The sequence below is a fragment of the Oncorhynchus nerka genome, unplaced genomic scaffold (genome assembly GCF_034236695.1).
Source record: "Oncorhynchus nerka isolate Pitt River unplaced genomic scaffold, Oner_Uvic_2.0 unplaced_scaffold_5158, whole genome shotgun sequence".
In the NCBI taxonomy this organism is placed as follows: Eukaryota; Metazoa; Chordata; class Actinopteri; order Salmoniformes; family Salmonidae; genus Oncorhynchus; species Oncorhynchus nerka.
The window spans coordinates 2,851-12,903 of record NW_027036148.1 but is presented as its reverse complement, the minus strand read 5'-3'; the positions used below and the strand labels follow the sequence as shown (position 1 = coordinate 12,903).

At 43.7% G+C, this 10,053-nt stretch overlaps 1 non-coding gene across 1 annotated transcript; it reads right to left on the bottom strand.

The window, feature by feature from the left end:
- Positions 1 to 1,555: 1,555 nt before the first annotated feature.
- On the bottom strand, positions 1,556 to 1,649 carry trnai-uau (transfer RNA isoleucine (anticodon UAU)). Its single transcript has 2 exons — positions 1,612 to 1,649; positions 1,556 to 1,591 (listed from the first exon to the last, which is right to left on the bottom strand). It is a non-coding gene; the product is annotated as a tRNA-Ile (tRNA).
- Positions 1,650 to 10,053: the final 8,404 nt, after the last annotated feature.

Sequence of the window (10,053 nt, the reverse complement as noted above, 5' to 3'; positions counted from 1 at the left end):
GGGAGAGGGTTCAAGAAGAATACTTGCTCCTGGTGGAGCTTGAACGCACAACCTTGTCATCAATTTGCTGCATATTACTGTATAAGCACAATACACTAACCGATTGCACCACAGGATCCATTAACAACACTCTCACTGATCACCATATTTTGCACAATCGGAGCTGTACGATATTCGGACCAATACAAGATCACCTTTGAGGTACCTGGCTAGCTCAGTCGGTAGAGCATGAGACTCTTAATCTCAGGGTCGTGGGATCGAGCCCCACGTTGGGTGGTTATTTTCTCTGCCGAAGTACCAACTCACTTCGCGAACAGCCAACCGCTTGGATTTTCGAGCAGGCTTGCCATCCTGCTTTGCTGATGTGTCAGGCATTGCTGGTAATGCAGAAGACTATACATTTGAATGGTAGCTGTCCCTGCACTCTGACCTGTTATCTCAATGACATACCAACTACTTATGAAATAGATTGAATAAATGCTCTTTTTCTGGACAAGAAATATACAGGCAGAGATTTCAAGAAAAGCACTTGCTCCTGGTGAGGCTCGAACTCACAACCTCGGCATTGCTTCGTTGCATACTGCTGTATAAGTACCACGTGCTTACAGACTGCGCCACAGGAGCTATGCAGAGCATGCTTACTGACCACCATATTTTGCACCAACATATCTGTACGATATTCGGTCCAAGTCAGTACTCCAATTGATCTGCCTGGCAAGCTCAGACATTTGAGCATGAGCCTCTTAATCTCAGAATCGTAGGGTCGATACCACAAATGGGGTGATTCTTGTCTGAGCCGAAGCACCAACTCACTTTGCAAACAGCCATTCACCTGGACTTTATAGCAGGCTTGTCACCCTGCATTGCTGACGTGTCAGGCATAGCTGGTGATACAGAAGACTATGGATTTGAATCCTAGCTGTGCCTGCACTCTGACCTGTTATCTCAATGACATACCAATTAATTATGAAACCTCCTCCTAAGTGTATTGAATAAATATTCCTTTTCTGGACAAGAAATAGACAGGGAGAGGGTTCAAGAAGAATACTTGCTCCTGGTGTAGCTTGAACGCACAACCTTGTCATCAATTTGCTGCATATTACTGTATAAGCACGATACACTAACCGATTGCACCACAGGATCCATTAACAACACTCTCACTGATCACCATATTTTGCACAATCGGAGCTGTACGATATTCGGACCAATACAAGATCACCTTTGAGGTACCTGGCTAGCTCAGTCGGTAGAGCATGAGACTCTTAATCTCAGGGTCGTGGGATCGAGCCCCACGTTGGGTGGTTATTTTCTCTGCCGAAGTACCAACTCACTTCGCGAACAGCCAACCGTTTGGATTTTCGAGCAGGCTTGCCATACTGCTTTGCTGATGTGTCAGGCATTGCTGGTGATACAGAAGACTATGGATTTGAATGGTAGCTGTCCCTGCACTCTGACCTGTTATCTCAATGACATACCAATTACTTATGAAATAGATTGAATAAATGCTATTTTTCTGGACAAGATATATAAAGGCAGAGGGTTCAAGAAAAGCACTTGCTCCTGGTGAGGATCTAACTCACAACCTCGGCATTGCTTCGTTGCATACTGCTGTATAAGTACCACACGCTAACCGACTGCGCCACAGGAGCTATGCAGAGCATGCTTACTGACCACCATATTTTGCACCAACATATCTGTACGATATTCGGTCCAAGTCAGTACTCCAATTGATCTGCCTGGCAAGCTCAGACATTTGAGCATGAGCCTCTTAATCTCAGAATCGTAGGGTCGATACCACAAATGGGGTGATTCTTGTCTGAGCCGAAGCACCAACTCACTTTGCAAACAGCCATTCACCTGGACTTTATAGCAGGCTTGTCACCCTGCATTGCTGACGTGTCAGGCATAGCTGGTGATACAGAAGACTATGGATTTGAATCCTAGCTGTGCCTGCACTCTGACCTGTTATGTCAATGACATACCAATTACTTATGAAATATATTGAATAAATGCTATTTTTCTGGACAAGATATATACAGGCAGAGATTTCAAGAAAAGCACTTGCTCCTGGTGAGGATCGAACTCACAACCTCGGCATTGCTTCGTTGCATAATGCTGTATAAGTACCACGCGCTAACCGAATGCGCCACTGGAGCTATGCAGAACATGGTTACTGACCACCATTTTTTGCACCAACATATCTGTACGAATTTCGGTCCAAGTCAGTACTCCAATTGATCTGCCTGGCAAGCTCAGACATTTGAGCATGAACCTCTTAATCTCAGAATCGTAGGGTCGATACCACAAATGGGGTGATTCATCAATCCCAGAACAACAGCAAAGGACCTTGTGAAGATGTGAGGAAACAAGTACAAAAGTATCTATATCCACAGTAAATCGAGTCCTATATCGACAAAACCTGAAAGGCCGCTCAGCAAGGAAGAAGCCACTGCAACTGCACATCGGGGACAAAGATCATACTTTTTGGAGAAATGTCCTCTGGTCTGATGAAACAAAAATGGAACTGTTTGGCCATAATTACCTTTATTTTGTTTGGAGGAAAAAAAGGGAAGCTTGCAAGCCGAAGAACACCATCCCAAACGTGTGAAGCGCGGGGGTGGCAGCATCATGTTGTGGGGGTGCTTTGTTGCAGGAGGGACTGGTGCACTTTACAAAATAGATGGCATCATGAGCTAGGAAAATTATGTGGGTATATTGATGCAACGTCTCAAGACATCAGTCAGGAAGTTAAGGCTTGGTCGCAAATGGGTCTTCCAAATGGACAATGACCCCAAGCATGCTTCCAAAGTTGTGGCAAAATGGCTTAAGGACAACAAAGTCAAGGTATTGGAGTGGCCATCACAAAGCCCTGACCTCAATCCTATGGAAAATTTGTGGGCAGAACTGAAAAAGTGTGTGCGAGCAAGGAGGCCTACAAACCTGACTCAGTTACACCAGCTCTGTCAGTGGGAATGGGCCAAAATTCACCCAACTTATTGTGGGAAGCTTGTGGAAGGCTACCCGAAATGTTCAACCCAAGTTAAACTATTTAAAGGCAATGCTACCAAATACTAATTGAGTGTATGTAAACTTCTGATCCACTGGGAATGTGATGAAAGAAATAAAAGCTGAACTAAGTAATTATTTCTATTCTTCAGACCATGCACATTCTTAAAATAAAGTGGTGATCCTAACTGACCTAAGACAGGGAATTGTTACTAGGATTAAATGTCAGGATTTGTGAAAAACGGAGTTTAAATGTATTTGGCTAAGGTATATGTAAACTGCTGACTTCAACTGTACATACATACATACAACTTTAACCCCCCTATCCTCTTTTGAGGCCTCTCTTTCAAAGCCACTGAGCCAAGGTAGCCACAATAATGGTCATTATTAATGGCCATTTTTATTCATGACCCTCAGCATGATGGGATGTTAATTGCTTAATTAACTCAGTAACCACACCTGTGTGAAGCGCATGCTTTCATTATACTTTTTAGCCATCATTTACTCATTTCCCTTTATTTTGGCAGTTACCTGTATTTGCATGCATGCAGACCTTTTCACTTGAATGAGTCAAGTGCCTGACCCGTTTCTGTGGAGGAGCCTCTTCATGAGCTGGCCACTCCGCTGCCTGAGCAGATTCTTTCAGGGATGAAACACAGATTGACAGAGAAGAGCAAGAAAATACTCCAGAAACCACCAGGGGGTGCTTTGTTATTCGAGACCAGGCATTTATTCGAGACGCCTGATCAAAATTCCAACTGGTCCCAGGCAGAGATAAGGGAGATGAGCCAGGAGCAGCCACCAGCCCAACGGTTGGCTAAGGCTCTACAGGAGATAACTTCAGAGAGGCAGGAACAAAACTCCATTGGGCTCAATGCAACTAGGGCACAGCAGAGCCACAATGTCACCACCAAGTCCGCCAGAGACGACCCCTGGACAAAGGCAGAGACCGCTGCGGAGGCCCTGAAGCCCCATCAGGCGTGTGACTGGGCCGTGGTGGAAAATGGGTGTGTGGCCTCTGTTCCCAGGGTAAGACAGGAGGATGGGAGTCATGACTCTACAAGAAGAGTGTTGGGAGGAGGTCATAAGGAGGAACAGAAGATGAGATGTTGATGTGGACTTGTTGTTCAGTATAGGTCATTTCATCTCATCTCATAAATCGGTTATGTTTAAAAATATATATATATTTCACCTTTATTTAACCAGGTAGGCTAGTTGAGAACAAGTTCTCATTTGCAACTGCGACCTGGCCAAGATAAAGCATAGCAGTGTGAACAGACAACAGAGTTACACATGGAGTAAACAATTAACAAGTCAATAACACAGTAGAAAAAAAAGAGAGTCTATATACATTGTGTGCAAAAGGCATGAGGAGGTAGGCGAATAGTTACAATTTTGCAGATTAACACTGGAGTGATAAATGATCAGATGGTCATGTACAGGTAGAGATATTGGTGTGCAAAAGAGCAGAAAAGTAAATAAATAAAAACAGTATGGGGATGAGGTAGGTAAAAATTGGTGGGCTATTTACCGATAGATTATGTACAGCTGCAGCGATCGGTTAGCTGCTCAGATAGCAGATGTTTGAAGTTGGTGAGGGAGATAAAAGTCTCCAACTTCAGAGATTTTTGCAATTTGTTCCAGTCACAGGCAGCAGAGTACTGGAACGAAGGCGGCAAATGGAGGTGTTGGCTTTAGGGATGATCAGTGAGATACACCTGCTGGAGCGTGCTACGGGTGGGTGTTGCCATCGTGACCAGTGAACTGAGATAAGGCGGGCTTTACCTAGCATGGACTTGTAGATGACCTGGAGCCAGTGGGTCTGGCGACGAATATGTAGCGAGGGCCAGCCGACTAGAGCATACAGGTCGCAGTGGTGGGTGGTATAAGGTGCTTTAGTGACAAAACGGATGGCACTGTGATAAACTGCATCCAGTTTGCTGAGTAGAGTGTTGGAAGCAATTTTGTAGATGACATCGCCAAAGTCGAGGATCGGTAGGATAGTCAGTTTTACTAGGGTAAGTTTGGCGGCGTGAATGAAGGAGGCTTTGTTGCGGAATAGAAACCCGACTCTAGATTAGATTTTCGATTGGAGATGTTTGATATGAGTCTGGAAGAAGAGTTTACAGTCTAGCCAGACACCTAGGTACTTATAGATGTCCACATATTCAAGGTCGGAACCATCCAGGGTGGTGATGCTAGTCAGGCGCGCGGGTGCAGGCAGCGAACGGTTGAAAAGCATGCATTTGGTTTTACTAGCATTTAAGAGCAGTTGGAGGCCACGGAAGGAGTGTTGTATGGCATTGAAGCTCGTTTGGAGGTTAGATAGCACAGTGTCCAAGGACAGGCCGGAAGTATATAGAATGGTGTCATCTGCGTAGAGGTGGATCAGGGAATCGCCCGCAGCAAGAGCAACATCATTGATATATACAGAGAAAAGAGTCGGGCCGAGAATTGAACCCTGTGGCACCCCCATAGAGACTGCTAGAGGACCGGACAGCATGCCCTCCGATTTGACACACTGAACTCTGTCTGCAAAGTAGTTGGTGAACCAGGCAAGGCAGTCATCAGAAAAACCGAGGCTACTGAGTCTGCCGATAAGAATATGGTGATTGACAGAGTCGAAAGCCTTAGCAAGGTCGATGAAGACGGCTGCACAGTACTGTCTTTTATCGATGGCGGTTATGATATCGTTTAGTACCTTGAGCGTGGCTGAGGTGCACCCGTGACCGGCTCGGAAACGAGATTGCACAGCGGAGAAGGTACGGTGGGATTCGAGATGGTCAGTGACCTGTTTGTTGACTTGGCTTTCGAAGACAGGGCAGGATGGATATAGGTCTGTAACAGTTTGGGTCCAGGGTGTCTCCCCCTTTGAAGAGGGGGATGACTGCGGCAGCTTTCCAATCCTTGGGGATCTCAGACGATATGAAAGAGAGGTTGAACAGGCTGGTAATAGGGGTTGCGACAATGGAGGTGGATAGTTTCAGAAATAGAGGGTCCAGATTGTCAAGCTCAGCTGATTTGTACGGGTCCAGGTTTTGCAGCTCTTTCAGAACATCTGCTATCTGGATTTGGGTAAAGGAGAACCTGGAGAGGCTTGGGCGTGTAGCTGGGGGGGGCCGGAGCTGTTAGCCGAGGTTGGAGTAGCCAGGCGGAAGGCATGGCCAGCCGTTGAGAAATGCTTGTTGAAGTTTTCGATAATCATGGATTTATCAGTGGTGACCGTGTTACCTCGCCTCAGTGCAGTGGGCAGCTGGGAGGAGGTGCTCTTGTTCTCCATGGACTTCACAATGTCCCAGAACTTTTTGGAGTTGGAGCTACAGGATGCAAATTTCTGCCTGAAGAAGCTGGCCTTAGCTTTCCTGACTGACTGCGTGTATTGGTTCCTGACTTCCCTGAACAGTTGCATATCGCGGGGACTCTTCAATGCTATTGGAGAACACAGGAGAACCTCCCAACCCTGGAGAGACACTACTTTATGCAGATGAGGGACAGGGACATATGAAAGGCCATGAACGTCATATTAGGAACAAAACACAACACGAAGGTCCGAGTGAAAGAAAAAGGGTATCATGAAACATAAAAAAGAAACGGTCCACGGTCAGATATCCTCGATGACTGTATACCAGACCGATGGAGGCCAGCGATTCAAGAGTAGGTGCAGGGAGGAAGAACACGAGGAGGACCAATAAGAACTCTCAACCAATCATGGGGAAAGCAGTTCTTCATCCACCAATCGGAGAGCAGAATGGGTCCTCTTAACCAATCAGTGGCGAGTGTTCATACCTTTACGAGACCACGGAATAGAGTCGTTGTGCCATGAGGAAACCGTGAATGTGGACAATGATCCAATAGCTCATGATGCAGGAACTGATTCCAATGGCGACACATTTTCTGTCAGTGAAAGTTCAGAGAAAATGTTGGAAAATCATGCCCTCTTCTATAGAATCACAAGTGACATCAATCTATCAGACACAGACATTACAATGACTGATGGGCAATCAGTATCCAATCAGGGAGAGAAGCTGGAGGGGCAACCAGTGAGATTTCAAGAGCAGATGAAGTGACCTATAGTGTGGTAAGACCAACATATCAACAAATTGAAGGTTGCCACCATTCAGAATCCTCCACAAGTCATGGTACAGCCACAGACGATAGTGGAGACATCGCTACAACCAATGAGCAGCAAGACTCAACATCTATGGACCTGAACGCACAACTAACACTATCTGGTAATCAAACATCATGTGCATCAACCAAACCAGACCTATGCATCTATGAAGAGATACCGGACAATGACGCCTTGTCCAAAGCAACTGAGAAACCCAGTCAAGAGAGTCAAGGGAAAATCAAGAAAAAGTAAGGAATCAAGGAAAGCTATTCCCGAATCGTCGGATAACCGTGAATCAGAACAGGCTCCCTCTATGGATACACGTCGAAGGGCAAAAACAGGAGAAGGAAATTGTGGAAGAGTTGAGACAGTAGATATGGAGGTAGAACAGGAGGGATCTTCAGAGTTGAATGTGGGTAATATCAGTTTAGGTGGAGAGGTGGTCCAAAAAGAGGTAGCCTATCCAAAAACCAAATCTTTAGGCCTATATGAGGGTGAAAGCGTGGGTCGAAGTGCCTCGTTTGGAAGAGGGAAGTAACAGTACGGACAAGTTTATAGAGAGACCACAAAAATTGAGGATGACAAAACATATGTAGTACAAGAGAGACTAGAGTCGTGAGCAAGATAGGGGGAGAGTATAAAAGTGATAGAGGGAAATAGTGTATTGAGGAGAAGAGAAGAGAGAAATTGGGGGAATGGGACTGTTGTCAGAATAGGAGAATGATGCAATAGGATCACGTTTCAGGGAGAGATATTGATGTTTACCAATAAAAACAGTTAAACATCTCAAGTTATTTTTATGTTATATATCCTGGAAGTATTGATCAGAAAAAAATAAATCTATGATCAGGATATACTACTATCAAAAGAAAAGTACATACGTGGAATTCACCCTAAAATCTGTATATACTATATGTACACATTTTGATCAAGTTTGTAGTATGAATATAATTTAAGCTACAGTACTAGCTATAAACTAATCTACATGTTAAATGTCTAAGGTTACAGAGTCATTCCACCCAGTTTACATATCTAACACTGAGCAAATACACACGTATCACAGTTGGATGGGGGTTTATTATTCACAAATCACGTATTATTATTCTTACTGTTTAACATTAATTGTGCTTGTGATTTGTATCTTAAATGTCTTAATTAATAAACATATATTTGCCATTACCATGGGTTGCACTGAAACTATTATTATAAAATTAGGAACATTAATGACATACGTGGGAGTAATGCATGTTTTTGCTCTTGTTTCGTCAATAGTGCTTTCTTTCCTTCAACACTGGTCTTCTAGATTCCTACTCCCTCTGGTTAACTCTTCTCTGACCAGGCCTAATGCAGAATTGCACTGTTATTTTTTTTAAACGCCCTTGTCACTTTAAATTTTTGCTGTATCTCAGTCAATGACATCACTGTCTGAGAACACATTACATCACCACTTTGCTGGGCTCTGTTGCAGCTTAAAAACAGCCCTACCTTCTGAATTGACTGTACCAAACTCAACCAGCTTATTTGTTTACCTGAGATATGTTATCAATATCGGCATAGCCTATATGGAAACTACATTTATATCAAACAATGTCTTGTTAGTTTATTTATTTTAAAGAACATTCAATGCAATGGAATTGAATATAGGCTAGTATGTACATGGTCTACTACTCACACATCAACATATTCAGAATACAACATGACAACTACATTTACAAACTGCAAACTAATGCATGTAATAAACATATAATAATATTATTGTCATATTGTATTGACTATAATTGTCATTACAATACCGTACTCAGCCCGGAATGGATAGTTTAGCCTACTTTTATGTCATGCATATCTTAAAAGAAAAAGACTCCGCGTTATAATAGAGTAACATAAAAGATAAAAGATGCAAACAACTATTTACAGATGTAGGATCTTAATTTGATCACTTTTTTGTTGCTGAGAATTTTCCTGCTTAGCAGAAAATGCAAACGTGTAGTGTATTTGAGGTTTAAAAGGCTTCTAAAGTTAGTAATTTATACTTTCAAATATCAGACTTGATTTGCCCTAACGAAAAATGTTTCAACCCTGACAAAAAAATATTCCATTAATTATAATCCACATAATAATTTACATTTTCTGTTGTTGCAGTGTTATTTTCCTGCTGATGCAAGCTGGTTCAAATGAATATCCCACATCTGTAGAAATGTACATTCGGTTAAATATTCACTAATTGGTGCAGTGAGCGAAATTACAAACATCAGAGGCCATTTTACAAACTAAAAAAGTTATTTGTACAAGTATAGTTTCAACCTCTCCCTGTCTGTGTCTGTAAAACCAACATGTTTCAAGCAGACCACCATAGTCCCTGTGCCCAAGGTAACCTGCCAAAATGACTACCGACCCATAGCAATCACGTCTGTAGCCATGAAGTGCTTTGAAAGTCACAATTATGACAGAAACCTAGACCTACTCCAATTTGTATACCGCCCCAGCAGATCCACAGATGATGCAATCTCTATTGCACTTCACGCTGCCCTTTCGCACCTGGACAAAAGGAATGCCTATGTGAGAAAGCTATTCATTAACTACAGCTAAGCGTTCAACACCATAGTGCCCTCAAAGCTCATCACTATGTCAAGGACCCTGGGACTAAACACCTCCCTCTGGACCCTGGACTTCCTAACGGGCCGCCCCCAGGTGGTAAGGGTAGGTAACAACACATCAGCCACGCTGATCCTCAACACGGGGGCCTCTCAGGTGTGCATGCTCAGTCCCCTCCTGTAGTCCCTGTTCACTCATGACTGCAGAGCCAGGCACGAGTCCAACACCACCATTAAGTTTACAGATGATACAACAGTGGTAGGCCTGATCACAAAAAAACAACGAGACAGACTGTAGGGAGGAGGTCAGAGACCTGGCCGGGTGGTGCCAGGACAACAACATCT